The following is a 27,773-nucleotide window of genomic DNA, read 5'->3' on the forward strand; positions in this document are numbered from 1 at the left end:
CCTTATGCTGGGACAGGTTAGTGAAGCAAGATGGGTAGCATATTAGTCTGAGCTTTTCACTGAACCTGGGGATCCCCCTCCTCAAACCACCCCAAACAGCCATTCCAAATGGAACATCGAAATAGAATGGGAGGATTTGGTGTCATGGATCAAAGGGCTGAGTTCTTCAAGAGCAGCCAGACCTGACGGGGTCACGAATCACTGTCTGCAAAAAAACCCAGAGGAATGGAGTCTCCTATTGATGCAGATCTTTGACCAAGTCCTTTCCACTGGACAAACCCTGTCATACTGGTGTGAGGCGCTAGTGGTTCCCATTTATAAAAAGGGCGCAAGAACCACGCAACTACTGGCCAATAGGCCTCCTAGATTCAATGGGAAAACTATTTGCCTCTGTCCTCCTGCGAGATCTGACAAAATGGGCAAGCAGCTCCGGGAGGATGGACCTCCACCAAACGGAATTCATAAAAGGGATGGGCACTTCTCTAAACCTCCTTATACTTGGGATCCTTAAATCAAGAATGCTAGTATTAGGGACCTGCATCCACATGGCTTTTTTAGACTTAGAACAAGCCTATAACTGTGTAAATAGGGGAAAGTTATGGTCGAGGATGAAAAAATGGAACTGACAAGCTGACCTTTTGGCAGCAATTCAAGCCCTCTACACCAACACCTCAGTTAAAAAAAAAACTGACAGGCACAGGAGTCTGAAACAGGGATGCGCCGTGGCCTCTCTCTTGTTCAGTCTATACATCTCTGATGGCAGGAAGAGGTGAGGGCTTTTCCACCAAAAAGTAACGGATCTCCAATCCCATGGGTCTTGTACGCGGACGATTTTGTATTCATGGACTGAACACCAGTAGGGCTGCAGAGGAGAATCAAGTGCTTTCTCCATAACTTGGATGTTGATGACATGAAAATCAATGTAAACAAATGCAAAATATGAAGCATGCAATCCACTAACAGGGGCAAAAAGAAAGAGCGAACATGGTGGATTTGAGATGAAAGGGTGGACGTAGTGGACATAGATTATTTAGGAGTTGTAATTGACAAGAGCTCTGACGACAGTGATATGATATTATATGATATGATATGTCTATTTATATAGCGCCTATACACAAAGTTTTTCAAAGCGCTTCAAGGCAAGGGAGGGAACAAGGGAAAATCAATTACATTCTTACAGGCCATGAACAGTAAGGATGTGAAATTAACTATCGTAGTCGGCCTGATGACATTTCAGATAGTGCAAGAGTTAAGACATAGATAAGGAAGGGAGGGGGAGAGTGGGAAGGAAATGGAAACAGACAAGCGACTACTATACTGGGCCTGACGACGTTTCTGATAGAGCCGGAGAAAAACAAAAGGTGAGGGAGAGGGGTGCAGAAAGGGAGGGGAAGAACAAAACAAGTGACTATCATACTAGGCCTGAAGACATTTCAGATAGGGCTGGAGGAGGGGGGTGGTAAGGAAAAAAAAACAAGTAAGGGGATGGGGGAGGAGACAGACGAGGTTGCTATCATACTAGGTCCAGGGACATTTCTGATAGAGTACTTGCATAGAAGAAGTAAGGGGAGGAGGGGAGGAGATAGGAAAAGGGAGAATGGGAGAGGAGGAGAGAACATAGAGTAAGCAGTCAAAAAAGAGTGGAGCAGCAAGAGGGAAGAGCGAATGCAATTGTAGAAATCAGTAGTAACACATAATGTTGCAAGCCAGGATACAAGATGAACATGGGAACATCATGATTCAAGGCCACCATGAGTACAAGATGCAAAGGAAGTCCAGCATGAGAGTTGAGAAAGGGTGACACACTGTGAATCAATGAAGTCCATAAAAGTCTAATCCAGCATTGGCCACACAACAGTGATGGTGAAACCAGAGTGTATCAGGACAGACTCCTGCAAAGGTAGGCTGGAGGAGGGGTTAGAGGGGGAGGGGGAGCAGAAGAATCAATCAAAACAGGCAACACCTGTGTGCATGAATGGAGGGGGGCACACTACAACTCTCTCTGGACAAAAAAGGAAACTTCTGGCAGCACAGGGCACGAGAATTCTTTACAAACATGGTAAGTTCTCCCACATGCCGCTTTTGTCTTTTTACCATCAAAAGGTGATCCCTATTCTAACTTATGGCTCGGAAGGGATGTTGAGCATGCCCTGGAAGAACTGGGTATTGTTGGAGGGCTTGTTCTGGAGGAGGCGCTTAAGATTGCCTAATGCCGTCCCCATGACGGTGATAAGGCAAGAACTTAGACTCCAATCCCTAGAGGGCATTGCACTATGGAATACTCTAGCATTATACCGAAAATGTGCCTTGGCGAAAGGGGGCTCTCCTTTTGAATTATTTTCCATAAAATCCGAAAAACCAGATCTATCACTACAGAGCTGTAAAGAAAAGATAGAGGAAATTATGGAAAATCGGGATCTTGAAGTGAAAGATCTCCGCCTGAATCCTATGAAGATCAAAAAGAAGCTAAAGGAGCAAGGTTGGATGGAACCAATCAGTTTAAGAATCTTGATCCGTTGAGGCCTTGCTGGGAAATAGAGAAAAGGGGCCCAAACCAACCTCCACTCTATTTGCTGAAGTTCCCGTCTGCCCATTATTGTGACCTCTTGATAAGGGTACTGGCTGGAACTGTTGAATCATTGAATCATTGGGTTACCTCCTGCACAGCCCTCATAAGCTTACAATCTAAACATTTGAGAATACATCAGGTCAACTGCCATAATGAACTTGATCGTCATTGGTGGAACTTGAACCTAATAGGGGAGAGAATAAGTCTTTGTTTGGAAGTTTTGCAATTTATCAATGCTGTTTTAATTCTCTCCAAGGAAATCTAGAGAGCCAAAGTTTTAAAGTTAATTCCTGTCCTTTCTTTTGTTTTTGTTTTAGGCCTTTTGTCCTTTTTATCTTTGGTAAGGAGGGGAGATAAGGATGGGAAATGGAAATGTTTATGTGAATAAGTTGAACCAATAAACAGTAAAACAAAAACAAAAATAAATACCTTTCTAAGTCACACGTTTTTTGGTCTGCATTTTGAGTAGTTTAGGACGTCCAGAGGTTCATATTGCTTAGCTATGACGACCCAAGCAGCAGGATCCTCTTGATAATACGGCCAGTCACTAGAGAATAAAATGTTTGTCCAAAGTAAGGGCCAAAAAGTGAGTTGTGCCATTAACCTTAGCAAGTAATTGTTAAAACCTTATAGTTAAGTCAGGAATAGCTTTATGTATGCTACAGCCATAAAAGCACAACACATTAATAGTATCAAACAATTCATACAACCCATACAATATATATAAATAATATTATGACAAATATCAGTAAATAATCGAAGCGTGATTTGCTTATACATCTGGTGACAAATCACAGATCTTAGGTGCCTATGCAATTTCCTTATAATACATATACACAGAATACTTAAAGCATTAACAATCCCACAGACCTCTATAGGTGTACAGGCTGTGTCAAATAAAAAAAAGGGCAACTCTTGACTTTTACCCCTAAATCATGAAACATCTTTTGGATACTAATGAAGTCAGCCCCTGTCCTGTTTAACTCTTAAAAGCCAAGCCATGCATATATACTGGATGACGTTTGTAAACTGCACACTTGTGTTGCCCCTTCAGCAATCCACGGTTGCCTCTTGCCTCTTTAACTGTACTAATATTACACCTACGAAACAGCGGGACAAGAAAAGATCTCCTCAGAGAATTGTACCTCGGCTAAAATGTCAGGAAAAGAGTCCGCTATTTTGGGTTCCTGGGACGAAACTGCAAAAAGGATCTCTATTTCCTACTCTTTCCATTTGGCGGTATTGTCGGCCAATAGCAAGATCCCCAACCTCATCTTCCAGATAAAGATTGGTGGGCAAAAAATGTTCTACCTCATACAAATACCTTTCTAGTCCTATATTGTTCTTCAATAGGTAGAATTGTAAAGATTCTCTTGTCATGTATTACTTTCTGATTACTTTGTGATATTAACAACATTTTAATTTTACTTTTGCTTGATCACACCTGCAGTTGCTTTACTACTACAATCCCAGAGATAGACCACATCCAGCGCTCCTCTCATCTCACAGATGTGCCAAACCATGGCAATGAAGGCGACCCCTGGGACCAGCGTACGTTTTCCGTATCATCCCTGTAGGAGGCTAAACATGGCAAACTTCATAATTTCAACCAATATAAAAGGGGTTTCGACTATGCTTAACCCCTATCCACTTGATGCCCCAGTTCAACCTCATTGCATCATTTGGTGCACGTGTGGGTAGGGATAGTACCCATTTTAAATATGTGTTTTCTTCCATCTTAAGTGGATTCAGGCAAGCAACCCCCCAAATCTTAGACCCATACTAAGGGCACAGATAGCTTGGCAAAGATAGACTACCAAGGGCGCAGCAATTGCACGCCCACTAAATCTTCTGGAAAATCTTGTTGTTGCACCCTCCCCTCTCCCCCCGCCTTCCTCCCGCTCCCCTGCAAGCTTGTCCAGAGTTATCACACTCTTCTCCACCTTGGTGCTCCCATTTTCAGATACCTGGACCAACAGAGATTCAAAGAATGCTTCATTCTCCAAATTAGAAGTGGATAAAGTAACAGAGAAGTTGCGTTGCTGTTTCCTCACACAGTAGCTCATGCATTTAGACTTCTTAACATTAATTTGCAACCCCCTTTTCACAGCGCTTTTTAAGCACATCCAACTCTGTGTGGAGCCCAAATTAAAATAGTGACATACCTATTTTCTTCCATGAAATGCTTGGCAGAACAGCTTCCAGACTATTGATATCTGTGGATCACGGTTTAGCAGCGCGTTGATACAGTGCGTCACAACTGAGACCACCAAACGTCACACATAAGCCTCCACAACCTTTGTACACACACAATAAGAGTTCTGGAGAAAATCTCCCCAAGAAAAAAACAATTGTCCAAGTTGAGATTCACTTTAGCAACCCTCTGCTAAACCACAAGCCACTGTTAAATGCAAAAAACGAGATTTTGCGAAATGAAATTTTGAGTGAGAAAAAGGCTCCAAACGGCCAGTTCTGCACATCAGGACGAAATTGGCGGATTGGGTGAATTTTTTCTGGAATCCAACAATTTTCAAGAATTTAACATTTTCCCCAACCCCTAGTGTCTAATGCACTGTGTTTTTTATTACACAAGTACCTTTTATTGAGGCCATGGAAATGCTAAGGACCCAATTCACAGAAGCGTTTTATAATGGCAATACCCCATTCGAAAATATGGTAAGTCTTTCATTAAAATTGTATTATATCAGCATTAAACTTCCTAAAACGTCTATTAACTAAAGTCACGAGGTTACTTTGGCAACGTTCACTGAAATCCCAACGTTACACGACTTTCTATTTGAAACAGCTGAAGTCGAATGAAATGTGTTGCCGTTCAAATGTGTTTGTAAACATGACAGTCATTGTCATTTAAGCATTTAAATGTTTACTTTACACGCAAGGGGAATTTGCTTTGCTCACGTTGCAAACATCGCTTGCGTATTCCGTCACTGCTTCTACTTACACATCTGATCTGTGTACATCTGAAAGCCTGGCGTTGTCCAGTGCAATATGTTTTCCATTTTAACCACACTTTGGTTGAATATCTTATTTTAGTAGCATTATGTAAGTCGGTGTGGCTTTGATATGGATTCAGTCTACTTATTTGTATGCCAAGGAATGTTTAGATGTGAGGGGGGAGTGCTGGGGTACGCAGGCACAGCCTTTCTCATAAGAAATGAAGGTTCTATTAAAATATGTTCTTAAAGTGGAAGCTTTACATAGAAGCCATTTGAACAGACAGCAGCACTCAGGGGCTGCCACTCTGCTCTTTGGTAACGTGTGCACCCACAACCTGGTGGTTCAGGAGCACAAAGCTATCTCATGTTCATAGCTGGATTTGGTGGCAGGGGTTGGTGGCACTGCAAATACATGCTCAGTGGTTGGTGAAGCAGTGACACGCATCCCCCTTGCAATACAAGGGTCAAGCAGGTAGGTCTGGAATTTCACACACTGAATCAGAGAGTGTCATTGGTCTGTAAGAAAATATATCCTGTACTGAGATGCTCACGCCTCTTCTTCCTTTGACTAGTGGAGTCATGTGTGGCTGTGCAACTAGGTGAGCCAGGGCTGCGGCACAATCCACCCCAGAGGAGCCTGTCCTTAACCTGGTCTTCATGCCTGATGTGTAACATAAAAGTAACACCTTCAATAAGCAGTAGTCCTACCCGACTTTCTGGAAAATGTGCAGGGAAGCCATCAAATAAAACACACACACACACACACAAACAAACCCCTGCCCCCACCTTCCCTCTGCGAATCCAACAGCAATCTCTTGGTGGAATTTGTGAGCCAGTTCAGGGATTACATGCTCTGGATGCCTATGTTGTACATAGTGTCTGTTCATGTCAAGCAATCCCGCAGTTGTGGCTAAAAAAAGAAATGTGTTCCACACCCCTAGAAGGCATTGTTGTGACATGATTTGTTAAACAAATAAATCCCCATCCTATACTAGACAAAATGTTATGGGTAAGGTATGGGCTTTTTTGAAAAAAAACTATTGAGTGGCACATTCCCAAAAACTTTACATATGTTGCACTTTGAATCCATGTAAATTAGGATGATTTAGAGTTTTATCAAAAGGTTTTGACCAGAAGGGTTTGATAGATCTAGCACCAAAAAGAACTCTTTTAGATTAACTCATTATCATGTTGGCTGATCACCCATGTTCTGATAACCAGTAATCAAACATAGTGGGACTCTTTATAACAGTTTGAGGGTTAACAGTCTGCAATCTACTAGTTAAAGCAGCAAGTCTCCCCTGGTCTAGTTCCCATAAAAGTCTCAAAATATCCCTGAAAGTTTTCGTGGTAGGTAAATACCGGTCCTGAATGACTGGATGGATTATTTTATTTTTGGATTATTTTAAATTAAAACATATCTTGTACTCAATTATTTTGATTCTATTTATTAGCATTTGGTTTATAACAAACCTTTTAGCTAGTATTTCAACAGCACATATTAACAAATTGTTTAAAGTATCAAATTATTACAACCACTTATTAAATCAACATAATATAACACCACAACATTGTTATTCAATAATTTGCAAAGAAGTAGATTCCTTTAAGAATAGACAATTTAAAAATGTTACTGTTGCTGAAATCAATGAGGTAGATTCGCCACGTACTAAAATGATCAACCATTCTTCAGGGGGTTAAAGTGCTAAGTGTGTCTCAACAAGTTCCAAAGTGCTTAGTTCTCACTGACGTTAGACCTGTGGAAAAGAGTAAAATGTGGTATAATGCATGTTTCTTTCTCTTTCGCCTCACAGCAATATCGGCACTTGAGATCCCTAGGGCCAGTCCCAGATCAGCTTGCTAATACCTCTTTACTTAAGAACAAGTTCCTCCGTAGTCTAAAAATCTGGGTTGTAGCTGTTTGTACGTTTAAATAGATATCTTGGAACTGCGCCGTATGACCTGACTGCATGTGTAAAGTGATAGAAAACTTTTAACTTTTTTACATCACCCTGCATGTCATTCCCATCTTGTTTCCACAGTTTCACCTTGACCATGTTAGGGTTTATAATCAGATCGACTTCCATGAAACAGCGTTTAGCTAATAGTCCTTTACAAGACTTTCCCCACTCCATTAAGATCTCTTCTTTAGTATATCTAGCACACCTTTCAAGATCTAAAACATTGATGTAGGGTTACCCAATAAACATTACCTATACAGAGCCAGTGTTTTCCAAATTACAATAGCTCTTAAAGACAATAGCCTGAGTTCAAGGCGGATGACATGGATTGGTGTCGATCTCAGCACTCCAAGCCTACATTTCCAAAATATGCCCTCCAGGATAGGCCATAAAGCATATCATTGAAACAACAGGGATTCGCATCCATATGTCAGCACTGCCACCACTTTTAACTTGTAAAACTAACTGCAGTAGAGAACGAAAGGTTCAGATATGTGCAAGTACGACATTGGATCTCCCACCCATCAGTGAAAAGGGCGGGAACAAGAGCCCCAACAGGCTTGGAACTAACAATGCAAGAGGGGGAACCAAAGAGGGGGATATCAAGAATCGACAGACTGCTCGATGGGGCACAACCAACGGACAACCTAAGATACAAAGGGAACTGAGAAAAACATGTAGGAGAGTCGATAACGGAAAGAGAGTAGGACCAGATCTGGACAAGAGCCCTTAGATCCTCCAAATGTACAGCAATTAAAGAAGCCACATATAAATTATGCTATAGATGGTACATGTTCCCCCACAGATTACACAAAATAAACCCAGAGTATCCCCCAAACTGCTGGAGACAATGTGGAGGGAGAGGAGATCTATTCCACATGTGGTGGCCATGCCCCAAGGCAATTTCCTATTGGAAGGAGATACTGGGACACATCAAAGACATTACTGGAAGAGACTTACCGCTCTCACCTAAGGTGATCCTGTTGGGAGCAGAGGCAGAGGGTTTATACGCAGCATTGGGACACATGACCATCCTAATAACACACTTACTATCACCAGCACAAATGACATTGGCACAATGGTGGAAAACGCTAGAGGGCCCGACGACACCATGGTGGTGGGTGAAAATATGGGGAGTAATGGCATTGAGAAGGGAACTGCCATAAGAACAGGGACATACCAGAGATACTTGTCCATATGGTCCCCTTTTAGAGACTTTGTCGGAGACAGGGAAGCCCATTTCTATAAACCACAGACCCTCAGAAATATATCGATCACCTAACGACCCAGAACAGGGAGAGAGAGAGAGAGAGAGAGAGTGACGAGAAAACCAGAAGGAGGCAGCAAAGGACTTAAGAACCCAGTAGAGGTGGCCATGCAGGGGTTGGGGGAGAGTAGACCTAGGGGGGTAAAATGAAACAAAAAGGGGAAAACCCCAGAGATACAGGACAATACACGATTTAGCAACAAGAGTAAATAGGACTATGTTGTAAGAAATGTTATGTTGAAATTACTAGGTTTGGAATGCGGTATCGCCAAAGGGACAATAAATCTGTTTAAATAATAATGGAAAAGAAAGAGGGGGCGGGAATTCATTGTTTAATTGTTATAATCAATAACATACGTATGAAATAAACAAACACTGACTATAAGAAGAATGCTTGGGATACTACACTGGTTTTCTTAAACATGCTTGTAACCTATGCTCTTGAGAAGAAAATAAAAAATACATTTTATTTAAAAAAAAACTGCAGTAGAGACAGAACCGAGAAATGGTAGCATTTCCTTGGCTGGCCAGGTTTTTAGCTTTCATTCTAAGTGCTTTCTCAATGTGGGCATCAGCCAGGCTTGTGTTAACACATTTTCCCAAATATTCGAACGTTTCAACCTGCTGCAATGGCTCATTCCTCAATCGCTATGCCAACTGCCCCTTCCACTTTGCATGGCTCGACTGAAGGATAAGGACTTTGTATTTTAATGCATTAATCACCAAGCCATTATTTTAGATGTACCCATCTAGCTTATTAAGTTGGCACTGTAGTCCGATTGCTGTTTGGTCTAATAGGACCAAGTTGTCTGTGTTCAGCATCCAGCTTATCGGTATCCCTTCTATTTGAGGGGGGAAATATGTTGCCTGTGTTTGAGTGTCAGCCATGTCTGAAATAAAGAGATTAAACAGTGCAGGTGCTAGAGGGGAGTCCTGTTTCCAACCCGTAAGTGTAATTAGTACCCAGCGAGGGTCAATGAGCTTGTTACAAGCAGGCTCATTAGCCCTCGCCTGGGCATCACCTTTCAGAGAAGGCTCTGAACCCTCTGCTTCACCGCTGCAGCTCTGAGGTTCCTTCTGTGACTGGCTGCCATGGAAGTTGAGAAATGACTGTAGTCCATTCTCCCTGTTACAAGGTGGGCATCTTTTTTGTTTCCTTTTTTTCATTCAACTGAATGGCCCCCATGGAAAAGCAGAAGGGACTTTGTGTAGTCCCTTCTACCGATCTCCGGCGGCCATTTTTGTTTGCTTTTTTTATGAAATTGAGAAACAGTAACAGCTTTTTTTTTTCTCGTGTCAAGAAATGGTTGCAGCTTCGCTCAGGCTTCTAACTATGACCCTGTGGGCCTCACTCCTGGTGTCATATTTCCTAAATACCTCCCCCGAGAGGGAACCTGCCGCATTTAATCTCACTTTCAAGGAGGTTACCGAATATTAGGCCTTTATTGCCTCTCATAAATCCTTCTTTGCCCATAGTAGGCATTGATTGACAATACTGAATGCTTTGCCAAGTCCACAAAAGTCAAATATAGTTTTGACTTCTTTGCCAGAGCGCTGCCCCTAAGTATATTCATTTACAAGATGTTTACACTTGTCCCCATCCCTTAGCAAATCCTGTCTGGAAAATGTAATTCCTTTATATAGTCACACTCCACTTGATCAGACACCTGAGCACCAAAGATGTGAAGAATGTTCCCACTACATCCAAAAGGGCAATAGGGCATTAGCTTTTAGGATCCTCCCTAATGCCCTTTTTGAAGCTTGATATAACTATGGCAGTTTTCCAAGAGTGGGGTATTTCTCGATTCTTCATGACTTGCGCTAAAAGGATTAATAGGAAGTCGGTCCAGAGCTCCGGGTTCTCCTTTAGCATTGTGTTTGTCAATCCATCTGGATCCAGAGCTTGCAAACCGCCGGCTGTCATAATTAACTCCCTGATGTCCTCTTTGGCATATGAGATTAGCCAATTTTATGTCCCCCACATCCCCAGTAATGGGTTTGTGGGATATATTGACCCAGTCAACAGTATTTCTCCACATCACCAAGCTGCATTTGGCCAGAAACAGCAAAAGGGCTGTGCTGGCTCCTGGGAGCGCCATGGCCTCAAAACTGTATTTTGCAGCAACAAAAAGATACTTACACCTTCTTGCCAAGCATACATTGGGCAGGATGGAACAAGGGGACACACTGAAAGAGCGTGCTAGTGTGTTATGACATATACAAAAGGAAGAAAGTGAAAAGGCAGCACTGCTTTGCTGAAAACACCAAAATCCCCTTTGAAAAAGATACTTTTTCACCTTTTAAAAAACAAATGCTGCTTTGATGCTAATTCCATCTGTTCTTTCTTAAACCACTGAGATCAATAAGGCCCTGCCATGCCCAGGATATCTCATTGTGCCTCAGCAAAACCAGGCATGATTTCTGGATGACAGGCCCTGTCACCAACTTTGAGAAAAATCAACAAGGAGCTACACTTTTCCCGCAGGGGAAAACACATTAATTACTTTACAAATGTATCAAAGCTCAGTAGTTCAAAAGAGACGTCAGCTATCTGAGCCATGTCAGTTTCAATGCATCTGTGCTTCAGACAAAATCCCTGCACTCAGGAAAATAACCATGGCTGTAGGACAGAGTGGGAATCTGATGGAGATGAAAAAATGAATGTAAAAGGAAATGCCAGCTGTGCACCACATATAAGAAAATGGGCTTTGCAAAACTAAAGGAGAAAAATGCCTGTTTAAAAAGTAAACTGTTGAATGAGAGCCTGCCATTATCTAGCAATGTGAAGGAGTTTGTGGCTGGTGAAAATACATACATGGGCTATTTTATTCCACAGGCTTGTTTTAATTCAGGACCAAATATCAGAAAATAAAGGTTTTAAACCACTTTGGCTGGCTTTGCAAGCTGTCAAAAAGAGGTTATTCCGGTTGCCAGAGTTAACACTTCCCCCTAGGAAGGGAGCCACACCATCAACTCTCAGCAGAGACTAACACCCCACTGATAATTACTAGTTTGGAAAGAATTTAGGCTGGGCTGTACCCACTGACAGTCGAACGCCCAGGGCCAGGAAGTGTGAAGAGGGGAAGGGGCAATACATATTAAATCAAGCTGTAACAACCCCATCTTGCTCTGGAGGAAGTGACAGTTGGTGGCACTGAAGAGAGAAAAAAAAATGGTCCAGTGACAAAGGAATCCCATTTGCTTCCAGAGACCATTTCATAAATAAACTTTAAAGACTTTTGTCTCTGCAGCAAGACTTTGTAAAAATGTGAAAATATTATAGATTAAATATGATTTTATGGGCTTTCTTTTAAGACATGGTAGAATTCACTGACAAGTTTTGTGGATTACAAGAAAAGCATCCAGGTTGCAAATGCGAAGTTTTGTATATACATCCCTTATAATCATCCACACCCATGTATAAAGTTATCGAATTTTGAGTAATATAAATCCCATCGAAAAGTGTGAAAAACTGGTAGAAGTGCAAAACAAGGTCTCACAAACTGGAGGATTGGACTGCTATATGCTGCATAAAATATGTAACCTGTTTATGTAAGTGTTTAGATGCTTCCACTGTATGAAGGTGCCATTTAGGGCAAAAATGGATTTTAAGTAAAGTAATTGTGGGAGGATTTGGACATTGTAAAACTCACATCATAAATCTGACATCATTTTCTGGAAATACAACCAGCTGAGAGCGAGGCAGAGATTATCACCCCTGTCCAATCCCATTTTTAGAGGTGTGTTTAGTTAAGCCTGCCCCAGTCATATACTTTGATGATGTCACTATGCAATATAAATAAAAGTCTGTGACAAGACTCTACAGTGACATTCCTGTGCTGCATTCCTGTTCCATCCATCCAGATTCCAGATCCCAACTACATGGCCAAAGCATTGCTGACCCCACTCGAAGCAAGGTCTCAATTCTGAAAACCCACTAATCTCCCATTAAAAAGGGGAATGCTGTGGTACCTTCTGTGCCCTGAACCAGCCTGGCTTGCTGCCCCCTAACTGCATGCCATCCTGCCATTCTGCCATCCTGCCATTTAGCTGACCTTTAGTATCCAGTGACCAGAATTGCCATTCCAGTCCAGTGCCATCTCGCGACCAGAACTGTTTGCCAGGCATGCCGCCGTGTGGTGACCAGAACCTATTGACGGTCCAAAAATCCCAAAGCTGAAAGGTGGACTGTGAGTATAAATCACCACCCCATAGAAATTCACAGTATAACTTGTCTTGCCTTGGTCCTTATTGTACTGTCTAAGTCATCATATCCTTATCCTGGTAACTTGTAAAACTGTCAGAATTATCTGTGCAACCCTGCCCTTGATTTCTAGTGCTAGCGCCATCTCTTTCTTAATTTTGTCTTGTGTAAATCTTAAGCGATTAGTGCTATTTCGAGTGATCGAACTGGTTTCCACCAGAGTTGGGTGCTGGGGTGACAGGGTTGAAATCCCGAATCAACCCTGGATCTTACTGGGTCCCTCTTTTGGTGGGCTAGCCTGAATACTCTAGTTTAAAGTAAAACTGTTCTTGTCACAACTGATTTCCTTTCCTATTTCACGACTTCATTTTACTCAAAGCGCACATTTTTATATCTTGTATAACTCCTCTAATTTACCAGCTAGAGACCTAGTTTCACTTCTAGAATATCCCTGGGATATAACTCTATTCCCCAACTCCAAATGAGTGTATTTCACCAATTTTTATTAAAAACCGTTTGGGTAATTTCAGGTGGGAATTGAAAAATGTGTAATGTTTCCAACGGGTCATTTTGCTGCAATCTGTTTTAATCTTTCCACTCATTTTTGAAGGTTCCATGTAATAATGTCACCACAAAAATCTCGCCATGCAAACATATCGCCGAAAAATGGCAGTTTTTTGTGGCGACATTATTGCATGGAACATGTGGGGGACACCCCTGCAACCCCCAAACTTAATGTTTTTCTTTTTTTTTTCTTTTTGCCCCTGTCCACATATATATGGTCACCCAAATAATATCGGCACAACATTTTCCCGGCAATATTATTGACGGCGACCATATACATGGGGATATTATTACCTGATACCTTTTTGAACTGTATGCTTTTGGTAATCCATTCTTTGTGATTGTTAGTGTCTTTGCATTGTTGCTTTAGTGAGGAATTATATTTGATTCAAGGTTTTTAGCACCCATTCATTATTTATTTGTCCATTTCCGAGTGTCATTTTAAAATCTGTTTTTCTCTCTTATTTGGGGAGAGAAGGTCAGATGTGGATTCCGTTTCCTGTTTCTTATTCCTGATTACCTGCTGCTTCCACTCAGAATTGATTACTTGTGGGTTGAGTGAACATTGCAGGGGGAAAAGTCTAACTTGGGTGCTGTCTTTCCTAAATCAAAAAGTGCTCATATTCTGCTGTGCTCTGTATATGTTCCACTAGAAAGTTAAATCCAGTGCATTTCTCACATTCTCATTGTAATGATCACACCATTGGTGATTGCTGCCCCATATTAAAAAGTGTATGATTTCTTTTGAATATTAAAATAAATAAATGAATAAATATTGTATTTTACCAACCAGCCTGGTTCATGGTCCATTGTGACCCGTGGTATTTGAAAAAGGGGCGTGATATGTGTGGTGTACCATATCAATATTTAATCTATATAATATGAGGTGATAGGCATTTAAGTTGTGCACTGCATACTAGGCTGAGACCAATGTGTGTGTCACCTGATTGAAATCCTTAACAGGTTAAAACCTCCTGGTCTGCAAAAAAGGGCAGAGACGTGACCTATCGGGGTTTTCTTCGAATACCCCAGCAATCTGAGGAGTTTCATTCCAGTTTATCAACTCCCATATCTTGCCCAATTTGTATTTAACATACGGCTTTTACCACTGCATCTGAGTTTTTCAGCATCATAATGGCCTTAAATCAGAGAAGCCAGTTTTTGTACTTTGTTGTCTCTTGTTTATAACAAGGAGTGCTTCTGGTGTTAATGTTTTTTTTTATTTGTCTGAGATCTTTCCTAAGTTCTCTCTGCTTTTTCAAAGCTTCTAAGTCAAAGACCTGTCAGTGGTGAAAAGCGTTCATCCCTCTCTCATTGTTATTCTCTACAAAACTCTGCAGTATCGGAGTGTAATCCAGAACCTCCCCAATATTTTCCCATTCCAAGATGATATGCAACTAGTATACTGTGGAATGAGGCTTTCAATTTTGTCTCCAGTCATTCTGAGATGGTTTCTCTCCTGCGTCACATCCACTGTAGGGGTGTCCTAACTACCCCATATTTTGTTTTCTCCGGCCCAATGCATTTTTAGTAGGTTGTGGTCATTATTTCTTTCATGTCAATAACCTGTAAATCATTTATGATGTTTAACTTGTTTCTTGACACAAAAATATAGTCTAGAACTGCCATTTGAACTCCACGGTCCAGGTCAGATTACCAGGAGTATATCCCCACGTTTGATCGTTTAGGATGTGGAGATCCCTAGACTACATAACCTTCAACAAGGTCAGGCCTCTTTTTTCTAAAGGTTTCATGATTGGGGTTTCATGCATTAACAATCCACCATTCTTGTTTCTGCAAGTAATGTTTAGGTCCCCACAAAGTATAATTGAACAACCCCCCCCTTGTATAGGCCTCATTTATTAAATCGGTGACACCCTCAATAAAGTCTACCTCTGAAATTACCATTGGTTCCAGTACAGGTCAATATAAGTGTTTTCAATCTGGCACACACCCAAATCACGCCCACCATGTAGTGCACACATGATACCCTTATTTATTTTATCTTTCAGTTCAATATTCTGAATGATATACCACTCATATCACACCCTTCTCCTGAGGCCCCCCTCCCAGTAACACTGAACCAGGAATCAGGCTAGTTTGCAAGGTAAATATTTATTTATGTATTTGAATTTAATTCACAATATATTTTAATAGGTAAACAACAATCACGAATGGGGTGACAGAACACTGAATATTGTTTTTTACTGCACTAGTAGCCAAATAATGAACACAAAACAAATGCTGCACAGAAAAGAATAATGTTGTGTTGGTTTGGAACAGATAGCACTATGGTTAGAGGTTCCCCCTACAACACCCCTCAACCCCCCCATAGTTGAGGCAAATTAAATAGATGTGAGGAGGGAGCAGGTATTCAGGAATAACACAAATCATACAGAATGTCTCTCCCACCTTCCCCCTTCAAACACATGAGAAAAACAGAATTGACTTTTCAACTCTCATCATGGCTTTGAAATTGTCTTTGGAATTGGCTGAGTAAAGACACCAAATGTGGTCAAAAATACTTAAATGATTATAAATTCCTATGGGAGCCGCTTTGAACAGATGCAAACAATCACCAGCAATGATTTAGTCAGAAGAAAACATTTGAAATCTCAAAGTCCAAGTGGGAAATAATTTAAAGCTACTTCACATGTGTAAAATATCTCAGAATGTCAAATCGCGGCAAACTTTTCCAGTTTATATAACTGTCCAATCACACTGTTTCGCACTGCAGTTTAGGATTCTATGGATAGCTAAGGGTGTTAGTTACAAGTAGGATTTGAGATTCCACTTCTATCATAAAAACAGAGGGAGTTTTAGAGGTTTTAGTAAGAGTGGTTTTTTGAAAATATGCGCGAGAATGAAAGCAATAGTGCGCTTTTGAAAATGAAAGATGGGTTTCATTACACTATATTATGACTATGAATAAGAGAAAGCCACATATGGATCTTACAGTCACGTGATCAGCGTAACCCACCTCTACTTCTTCCTGGGATTTACTTTAGTTATTCAAAATCACTAGGGAGTTAACACAGGGGAGACAATCAGCGCAAGAAAGATTCTAACAATACTATGGTTCTGAATTAAAGATGGGATGGGTTTGAGATTGGGATCATACAAAGCAGATATGTTATGGGTCACTGTTCTTCCTATTAATACTTACAGCATGAGTTATTAAATTGGACCGTCAGTTCTGGTCATGGATTGGATCTGTCAAGGAAGGACAGCACATCAGGCGCATGAGTGGATCAGCTAGACCGGTCACCGGATTTGCACAGGATCTTCCCTTCTTGTTTGTCAGCTGGATAGCGAGTTCCTCAGGCCAGCCTTGTGGTAGCAAGCCAGATAGTTTCAGGATACTAGTTCAAAAGGCCTTCCCACACTACAGCACTTCACTGGGTTGTGAGAATAAGTTTGAGGATTTAGGCCTTGCTGAAAGTCAATAGTTCTCTACTGTTTGGCAAGCGTCTTGGCATCTGGATCTGAAAGGATGTTAAAGCTGGATGTAGAATGCTGGATCAGAGTGCTTTGCCGGAATCAGGAAAGTGAGTGAATCAGTGAGTCCCTATGTGTTGTCAGCTGTCTCTATTTATTCTTTCAAATGACATCACAAAATGGGTCTATGGGCCAATTTAACTAAGCTTGCCCCTTTGAGCTGGGATTGGATCAAGACCTCATCTCCGCCTTGCTTTTGAGTGATTGGATCAATATTTATGGTTTAGCATTACAGTCCTTAGAAACCTCCCCTTAGCCACTAGTACCAACATCAGATTTGATCTTAAATACATATTTCTATATTGGTTCGCCTCTGCACAAATCACACACAAAGATTCCATATATTAGGTAGCATCTGCTCATCAAAATCCCACAACTGTGGGATCTTGTTTCACCTTTCTACAAAATTTTGTCCTTTTCGCCATAAACACATTTTCTAAATTTTCTGCAAATTACGACAAATGTTTGTGTTTAACATAGGGATGTGTGTGTACAATTTCACAATTCTAGCATTAACCCAGTTCACATAAAACCACATATATTGCCATTCCTGTCCAGAATATGTTACACAGTTCTACCGCCTCTTAAAATGTGCAGTCAAAAATTAAACTAACAGATCTGTTCTTTGTATATTTTTCACCACTTTGAATCACAAGTTATGAGTCTCTAAAAATTGTTCACTGTTCATTCTTAACAGCAAATGGTCCGCCCAGGCTTTTAGTTTAGATACTTTGAAGTTTCATCAGGAGCTCATCTGACAGCTGTCATCCACAGGTAGCCCAGTGTACTGCATACAGATTTTGACAGGAGCTCTCAGTTTACAGAAAGTCCAGTTTTTCTGAAGAAATGTTTTGCTCTTTACACTTTGTATATTTGCCATGCTTCATTAGATTACATGAATGTTACATGAATGTTAGCGCCAAGCAAGATTTTGAATGTTGAGAAGTGTTGTGTATAGGCATTTTGGAGATTTTAGCAACAAAGCGCGATAGAAATAAAATATCAATCAATCAATCAAAGCACTGCTTCTCTCTCTGCACTCTGTTTGCTGGTCGTGGAGCCCACTGGCACATATTCTGCAGAGTGTGCTCTATCCCACCACATATGCACCATGGGTGGAAGGTTGTGCATCCATCTTTTTGTGTGTTCAAACACATGGTTTTGGAGGTTTTTCTGGCGCACACAAGAGTTTTCCACAGATCAACCCCTCCTGACATGGTTTTGACATCCCGTCAAGGGGAAGTCGGGAGATTGGGATGTTCTTTTCTGTCTATGTGGAGAAATTCAGTCACTTCCCCGGCTGAGATCGAGGCGACCCGCTCTCCGTGCTGGTTCTGGTTGGGAGTATGGAGCGATAGTCCGGGCTCCTTGGGGTTTTCCTCCCGATCCCCGAGTGGTCCTTCTTGGTGATTCTTGTGATGATTCTTAGTTCAAATGCTAGAAAATAGAACATAGCATGGTTATGGAAATTTCCCCACTACTGTGTCCACACATCTTCGGGGGATATCAGCAGTTGGAAAGACACTTGAATTCCTTAACAATTGGCAATATTCCCCATCTATGTTTACAAATGGTCTTGACAGGTGGATTCTGTAGGTGAGGCGTGGGATGGTGACCTCTCCTCCATTTCTGAAGTTCCATTTCCTACCGTATGACTAGTGCTCACCGGAAGGCTTCTGCTAGGTTTGCCAGGATCCTGAGATTTACTCTCCAGGTGGGACCGGGCTTGGAAATAACTAGGGTCCAAATTAATCTCAAGTTGGTTGAGGAGGTCACGGCTCATATAAAAGGCGGAAGGAACATGTCGCAAAACCCAACAAGTATGTATTATGCTTTTGTCATCATTAGAAATTTTGATCATGCAACTGCTAAGCAGAGGATGTTTGGAGCGTGGTGCTTCCAGATCCTGTACCCATTGCTGCACTGACTCTACGGCGGGTAGGGTCTGGTCTTTTGGGATTTTTTTGAATAATACTTCGCTGATGAAGCTTTCTTCGCTATTCAAGTAAATTCGGGCGAGGACAGACTCCTTCCCATCATTTAACTGAATCGGGAGGAAGAGCTGTTCACCTTTTTCAGAATGCCAGCTAAGTTTTGTGTTGGTTTGATATCAACTTTGGCTATGGACTTGGGATTTTTAGATTGTACATTAGTATAACATTTCAATGTATCTCCCTCCAAGGTGGCATGCCACTTGAGACTGGAAGGGAGGCTGATTTGCAGAAATGGAGAGGAGTTCTCATCACCGTTTCGTGATCCCACAGCTATGACGGTGACGTTGGGTGTGTCATTGTTTTCAAAGTAGAACCTGATTTTGTCCGATTTTTGTTCAACCATGTGGCATGTGCCATTTAGACTAACATGGTTGACGCTTTGTTTTAATTTAATTGGCCTGTGAGTCTGGGTCCAGAGGACCTTGTTTACACAATCTATTAGAGGAGACAGCCTGCGGAGGATGTCATTCCCTAATAGACAGGGTGTTCCCTCTGGCACCAAAAATAAGACCGGGTGCTTCATTTTGTGTCGCCCAATTTTAATTTCCAGCTCTACAGACCCTTCAACAGGAATTTCCTTCCCGTCAAAGTTGTGGAGCTGTCCAGGAAGAGTGGTGAGAAGGATCTGGTATTTCTCCCCACTTCCCAAATATAGCTGCTCAAAAATTCTCTTTGACAGCAAAGTTGTTTGGGATCCAGTGTCCAAGTGTCCACCAGTGCTGGAATTGCACATTGCCCTTGCACTTGGATGGAGGCGTAGAATCTACCTCCTTTCTCCTCCAAGGGGTAAAGGTAATGGGTGCATTTGGTAAGCTTGGTCAATTTGCTCATTTCTGACTCTGACACCGGAATAGTTGGGTCTAGAGACGGTGTTGGATGAAGAATCTGGCAAATAATTTTGACACACCGCTATGTGGGGAGTCTCGTGCTCCCCTTGTTCTGTTTCTGGGCTGCCCCCCACTTTCTGGAGGTAGTCAACAGAAGTGGTTGGTGAGGTTTGAGATTCCTCTTGTGCTGGTTCTGGGTTGCTCCCCCCTTCTAGGAGGCGGTCCCCAGAATGGAGTTGGATGGTTTGGGAATTTGAGCACACAGTTTCATACTCAGTAATTTGAGGAGTCTTGGGCTCCTCCCTTTCTGATTCGGGGCTGTCCCCCCTTTTTGGAGACAGTCCTTAGAAGGCCTTTGGGGAGCTGGGACTCTTCTTTCTCTTGTTTGGCCCCCCTCTTTTTGGAGGCAGTCCCCAGAATCGGTTTGGGCATGACCTGTGTGGGAGCTTGGGGATCTGCAAAAAAAAAAGAGGACAGTTGGATATGGGAGGAGTTTTGGGCTCCCCTGGCTCTGATTCTGTGCTGCCCCACCCCTATTGCAGGCAGTCACCAGGATTGGTTTGAACAAGGTGATTTTCGTGCTGGTCATTCTGGGTCTCAATGATGGGTGGTTTTAACTCGGTCCCCACAACTACCCAGTCTTGATCAGGATCTCTTGGGACCCATTTTTCTTTGGGAGGAGTTCCTCCATCTCTGAAGGAGAAGATCCTTTTCCCAGAATCCTCGGAGGACCCCTCTCCTTCAAATTGGAAGATTTGAACCTCTTCCACAAAATGGGTATTTTTAGGCTCTTTATTTCTCCTACACACCCTCTGTTCATTAGGTTGCAGATTTTCGGGGGCAGGAGATCTGGTTCTGTTTCCTGGGTTTCCAGGGGCTTTTCACAAGTGGGGAAGGAAGCTTCCTCTAAGGCTTCACACCCCCCTTCCTCCTGTGCCTCCTCCCTGGGATCGGTGGGTTGTCGGAGTTCTCTCCCCATCATTGCTCTGGAGTAACAGACCCTTGATTTGAGGAGTTCTGGGCAGCCCGGGCTCATCTGAGGGTGCTGCTGAGCTCTCAACATGCGACCCAGATCCTGTGCAAAGTTCTGGACCTGGCGCTCCAGTTGGGACACCCGCTCTGGCTGGTACGGGGTCCTCTGGTGTACCCTGGGTTGATCACGAGAAATGTAACTGTCCCTTCTCCCATCATACTCTTGGTTGGGATAGTTTTGGTACCCTCCACCCTTGGCCTCCCCTCTCCTGGATAGAGCTGTCTGGGCTCAGAAAAGTGGGGAAAGAAGGAAGGGTTGTTTTGGGGGTTGATGTTTGTCGTGTACCGGGGAAAGAAACTCAACCCGACATTTGGGGGATTACTGCCCTCCTGGGGAAAGTTACGAGGGAAGTTTTCTAGGTTGGCGGCTGCCTGGTTGGATCCTCCCCGCTTTGGGCTGGGGGAGTCCACACATAGCCCAGGATGGGTCTGCTGCCCTTGTAACGGGGGCTGATGTAGTCAGGGGAGTTAGGGGTCCCATTTGTGGAGTTACCTCCCTGACTCCCTGTTTGGGATTGGGCCGAGGGCCTTCTGGGTCTTTGATTGGTAGGATTTTGCACAGGAATGTTTTTAGGCCCCCCCCAGCTCCAGATCTAAAATGGGGACAACCTTCAACTCGGCCACCTTAGCAGCAGCAGGGGTGTTGGTTTTGGGCTTTTTTCTGCACTTCGTAAATGCGAGTTGCTTGTTTAATGATCCAGTGTAGTGATCTTTTGTCATGAAAGTCCCTTACCAGCTGGGTCATAATGTATTTAGGGAGTGCATGAAAGAAGGTATTGATGAACTCCCTGCTGTCTGTGCGCATCCTCCTGTTGGTCTGCACAAAGGCACATTTCAGCTCTTGGACAAATTCTTGTGGGGCCTGGTCTTCCACACATTGCATTTTTATGGTAGGGCGTTATGATGCTCCTAATAGCCTTGATTTGCTTCAGGGGATCTTTCAGTAGGGCCCTCTTAATTTTGTTGGCTTTTTTAGTTTTGGTCACCCTTGTCCACTCATCCTCTGACTCAGAGGCACTGCTACATTAGGTGGCTGTCTGATCCTCTAGGCTCTCCCTGATTCTGCGGGCTTGGGAATGGCTGGCAGAATGTGGGGGCCTAGTGTCTTGAGACCTGTGATGCTCAGAAGAGTCTTCTGACTTTCCCTTGCTCCCAGGATTGGCTGAGGACCCCCCCACTGCCCTAGCTGGGAAGAGGCTTTTAAGATGCTCTTTGTGGGCCTAGTTTAATGGAATTCCCCACCAAATTTGACTGACTGATCCCTTGGTAGGTGACATCTCTGAGGATCCAGTTCTCTGATTCTCCCCTCACTAGAGTCTCCCTGATCAGAGAGGCTGGCCCTAATATTTGGGAACCTGTACATAGATGCCCGCCCATCCATTTCTGGGAGGCGCTGATCTGTCAGTCCCATATCTCCCATTGTGTTGAAGTCTACCATCCTGTGGCCCTTGGTTCATATGAGCCAGTGGAGATGAGGGTGGCAGAGTCCATGGAACTGAAGGGATTAAAGTCCCTGATTTCAGGGGTCCTGAGGTTATACTCAGGAGTTTCTCTTTCCAATTTTACCTCATCTCTTTCAGCCCCTATTCCTTGATGACATGCCAAAATCTGACCCTTATGCTCCTCTCTTAAGGCCTTACTGGTCGCTATGATTGTTGTTGCATGGCTATCTGTTTGTGGAGCCTGTTATTCTTTTCACAGAGAGCCTCATTGTCTCTATGTGCTTCCTGCCTGGTTTGAGAATACTGGGGCAATTTTTGCTGCAGGAAGCTCACCTCCTGAGTTTGGTCCTTATTAGTCTGAGTATTCTTTTCCAAAGCATCCTCGACCCGCCTGGTGTGCTCTAACAGCTTTTCATAATCAGTTTTGATTTCCCCAAACTCCTGAATGGCCAGCTTTCTTTCCTCCAACTTTGTTTTTAATGGCTGACTTCCTGGCCTAAGGCATCCCTCTCCTGATTTAGAGTGCCCTTCTGTGCAGCCAGGTCATCCCTCTGTTTTTTTAATGCACCAGCTTTTTGGCGGGGTGCTTGTACAGTGTAGCACAGTATGGTAACCCAACAAGGTGTACGTACCCCTTCGGCTAGCAGGCTGTGTTAGACTGTCATGAGTGGTATGTCAAATTCAGGATCCCGGCACCGAGCTCCCAAGCTGTAAGTGATTTCAATCTGGCACACAACCAAGTCACGCCCAGCATGTAGTGCACAAATGAAACCCTTATTTATTTTATCTATAAGTTCAATATTCTGAACGATATACCACTCGTATCACACCCTTCTCCTGCGACCCCCCTGGTCACACTGAACCAGGAATCAGGCTAGTTTGCAAGGTAAATATTTATTTATGTATTTCGAATTTAATTCACAATATATTTTAATAGGTAAACAACAATCACCAATGGGGTGACAGAACACTGAATAATGTCTTTAATGCACTAGTAGTCAAATAATGAACACAAAAACAAATGCTGCACAGAAATGAATAATGTTGTGTTGGTTTGGAACAGACAGCCCTATGGTTAGAGGTTCCCCCTGCAATACCCCTCAACCCCCAATAGGCAAATTATATAGATGTGAGGAGAGAGCAGGTATTCAGGAATAACACAAATCAAACAGAATGCACTCCCACCTTCCCCCTTCAAACACAAGAGAAAAACAGAATTGACTTTTCAACTGTCAGCATGGCTTTGAAATTGTCTTTGGATTTGGCTGAGCAAAGACACCAAATCTGGTCAAAAATACTTAAATGATTATAAATTCCTATGGGAGCCGCTTTGAACAGATGCAAATAATCACCAGCAATGATTTAGTCAGAAGAAAGCATTTGAAATCTCAAAGTCCAAGTGGGAAATAATTTAAAGCTACTTCACACGTGTACATTTTTTCAGAATGTCAAATTGCGCCAAACTTTTCCTTATGTGATTTTATATATACGGGCCAATCACACTGCTGGATAGCTAAGGATGTTAGCTACAAGTAGGAGTTGGAATTTCGCTTCTATCATAAAAAACTGAGGGAGTTATAGAGGTTTTGGTAAGAGTCGTTTTTGCAAAATATGTGTGAGAATGAAAACAGCAATACGCTTTTGAAAATGACAGATGGGTTTGATTACACTATATTATGACTGTGAAAAAGAGAATGCCACATATGGATCTTACAGTCACGTTATCAGCGTAATCCTCCTGTTGGGGATACTCTACTTCTTCCTGGGATTTACTTTAGTTATTCAAAATCACTAGGGAGTTAACACAGGGGAGACAATCAGCACAAGAAAGATTCTAACAATACTATGGTTCTGAATTAAAGATGGGATGGGTTTGAGATTGGGATCATACAAAGCAGATATGTTATGGGTCACTTTTTCTTCCTATTGATACTTATAGCATAAGTTATTAAATTGGACTGTCAGTTCTGGTCATGGATTGGATCTGTCAAAGAAGGACAGCACATCAGGAGCGGGACTGGATCAGCTGGGCCGGTCTCCAGATTTGCACAGGATCTGTCCTTCTTTTTTGTGGGTATTTCAAATCAGCTGGATAGCGAGTTCCTCAGGCCAGCCTTGTGGTAGCAAACCAGATAGTTTCAGGATACTAGTTCAAAAGGCCTTCCCACACCACAGCGCTTCACTAGGTTGTGAGAATAAGTTTGAGGATTTAGGCCTTGCTGAAAGTCAATAGTTCTCTACTGTTTGGAAAGAGTCTTGGCATCTGGATCTGGAATTATGTTAAAGCTGAAAGTAGCATGCTGGATCAGAGTGTGTTGCCGGAATCAGGAAAGTGAGTGAATCAGTGAGTTCCTATGTGTTGTCAGCTGTCTCTATTTATTCTTTCAAATGACATCACAAGAAAGTTTCTTCATCCAAGAAAGATTTTGAATGTTGAGAAGTGTAGTCTATAGGCATTATGGAGTTTTTAGCAACAAAGCAAATGTCATTTATAGGCATATTTTGGAGTTTCATTTGCAAAGCACTGCTTCTCTATCTGCACTCTGTTTGCTGGTCATGGAGCCCACTGTCACATTTTCTGCAGTGTGTGCTCTATCCCACCACATATGCACCATGGGTGGAAGGTTGTGCATCCATCTTTTTGTGTGTTCAAACACGCGGTTTTGGAGGGTTTTTTGGCGCACACAAGAGATTTGCCACCATTGTTGCTGTTTCTTGGGCCATAACTATCAGAGTGATGCCGCATAAGATAGCGGAGTGGGTCAATACATCCCACATTAATAAACGTAATCCTTTCAGAGCCAAATGAGTGGGTTCTTCCCAAACCACCTCCACCATTTGCTTATAAGCGTTAGGATTTTTAAATTCACCTTTAATAGCCAGTAAAAGACAGGAGGAAGGTCTCCCTGTTTGCCCCTTCTTCATCCAATTCAGCATAATTGTAAATCCATCCAGACAGGAGTTATGGCACAGCCATGTCTCTTGTAGACATACCTGAAACTTGAGATCTTCTCTTTTAAGAAGATGGATATGCCCTGTCATGTCCCAGGAGACCATGGCAGAGCTCCGACAGACCCCCATTGACAGCTGCTAATGTTTGGTGTTTAAAACAAGGGCTTTAGCCATCCAGGACCACAAAACCTCAGGAACTACTTCCTGTTCCTCAGCGCTGGCCATCAGGACTTTTTTCTGCAACCTGCTGTTTCCTCCAATAGCAACTCTCAATTGGTGATCAAATCTGGTCCTGCATTCATCAGCCTGTTTTTCAGGATGCATACTCTCCTGAACAGACCATTGCTGGGAGGCTGCCCCACCATTTTTACCTTACAGTTTAGATCTATTCAACTTCCTGTTTGTTTCCGTGTGCTCACAATGTTTGTTTGATCGTTCATTGTTTACAGATGTTTAAATCAAATCCATATGGTAGAATTTGCCTCACCGTAACCAAGCCTATATGAAAAGAAACTGTATTCAGGTGCGTCTTTCTCACAAATCTCACTAGTTTTATGTCACTCGAGCGGACTGGTCTCAGGATGGGGATACAGTGCAATAGCTCTAACACATTTCTCCAGTTTACACTAAATTATCTTGGGTGCCCTCTAGTCTCTCCATGGGGATAAGTATATCCTGGTCGATTACTTGATTTCCGTTCAGTCCCCCCCCCTCCAATTATCCCTATAGTGTTGCAAGGTGGCAATTTCGGCCAAAGTCAAAAACCTGGGTCCAAGAGTGCTTTGTTCATGTGAATAGTGAAAGTTAACCTCTTTACTTAGACTTGAGGCATGTTCTATCAGGTTCTGGCCTGCACCACTGGAAATCTCTTCATCTTCAACTGAAAATACTGAAAAATCCAATAGTAGGTCTGATTAACATCCTTCTTCTTCCCCTTTCAGTTGCTTTTTTCACCCATCTTTGCACTTTCCAGTCTTTTTTTCGGTCCTAGAGATGGAGGGCGTATGGACATGGTATGCAGGAATTTCTGTGAATCATTTGATCTTACCTTCTTTTGATTTAGCTGATTTTTTGCTTTCTTGGGTATCTACTTTCTAGCATGTCTTTTATTCTGTCTGGTCCGAAGAGAGGGTAGGACCTGTACGATAGTGCCACTGCTTCCTCTTAGCTTTCTTCTAGCCTTACTTGAGCCAATTTGTCTTGCTTCTCTGGTGAGGGGCTTATCTCCATAGCCCCACCAATGTGCATTTGCTGGTATTAAATCCCTTCTGCATAACCTCTTTAGTTCTCCCTCCGACTGGCAACCCACACTCACCCTGGCATTCTTGATAGCACCCAAACTCTCGAGTCCCTTTTGTCCCTCTTGTTGCCAGTTTCCATTTGGTAAGGTACTTTACTGTCCAACTTCTGGACACAGCTCGTAGTTTGTCCCCTTGAAGATATCCTTTCGTGACCTGTTCTTGTTATTGGTTCACTTCTTAGAACTGTCACAAATTCCTCTAGGAATATCATTTTCGAATGAAGCATTGACAATATAATTGCCTGATCTTTAATATTACTATTAATTGACTCATGTAGCTTCATAAATGGGGCCAGTGCGATGGCTAATGTTGACATTATGTTGACATTTTCACCATTACTTAGGTTTGAACTTGTTTCTTGAGGCAGTCTCGTTCTCTTACATTAGAGTTTGGAAAGCATATAATCTGATGTGGATGAGGATTGCAACTTCTGATAAGGTCCCTGGGGCAGGCTGGTGGTACTTGATGGTGTCAATTCTGTTCCCAGTACACTTAAGGTTCTGTCAAAGGCCTCTAACGGGGCTGTAGATCCCACCATTTTTGCAATGCCATTGTCTGGTTTCAGTGAGGGGGTTAGGAGACCTGAGTCCACCATCTGGATCATCTTTGCTATTCTTTCAATGTCCATGTTCAGTCTCTTCTCCATTCTTTTCTTCAGGGTTTTCTACGGTGGTAATTCCACCAAACCTGTGGTGCTGGTACATGATGTCACCAACATATGAGCTCCAATTCGAGGGGACTAATGCTGCTCTAGAAATTCTCTAATCCCTCTATTTGCTCGAGTCAGGGGGGACTGGGATAGTGAAAGAGTAGAACCCATTCATTTGAGCATCCTCAACCAACCCGTTATCTAGTCCTTGCAAAATTTCTGCATCAGTCACCTCTTCACGACCACACATCCAATTCTTGTTTTGATCCTTTTTGGGACAAAAATACATTGGGCTTCATTCTGAGTGGGGCAGCAAGAGATACCGGGCACCGTTAAGGAGACCGGTGCCATTAATCCCTTACCACACCACTACGAGTTCCCTTAGCGGGTCCCTCCTTTAATGCCTGGTCTGACCAGGCGATATGGACGGGACTCGTTAAGAGAATTCAGAGCCAATAACGGTACCGCAATTTGCGGTACCGGTATTAGCGCCTTCCCCATTCCCATTGAGCCCTATGACGGCTCAAATGGGAATGGGGAATGGCTTTTTCAATGG

The sequence above is a fragment of the Ambystoma mexicanum genome, chromosome 2p, assembly GCF_040938575.1.
Source record: "Ambystoma mexicanum isolate Mex_15411 chromosome 2p, UKY_AmexF1_1, whole genome shotgun sequence".
NCBI lineage: Eukaryota > Metazoa > Chordata > Amphibia > Caudata > Ambystomatidae > Ambystoma > Ambystoma mexicanum.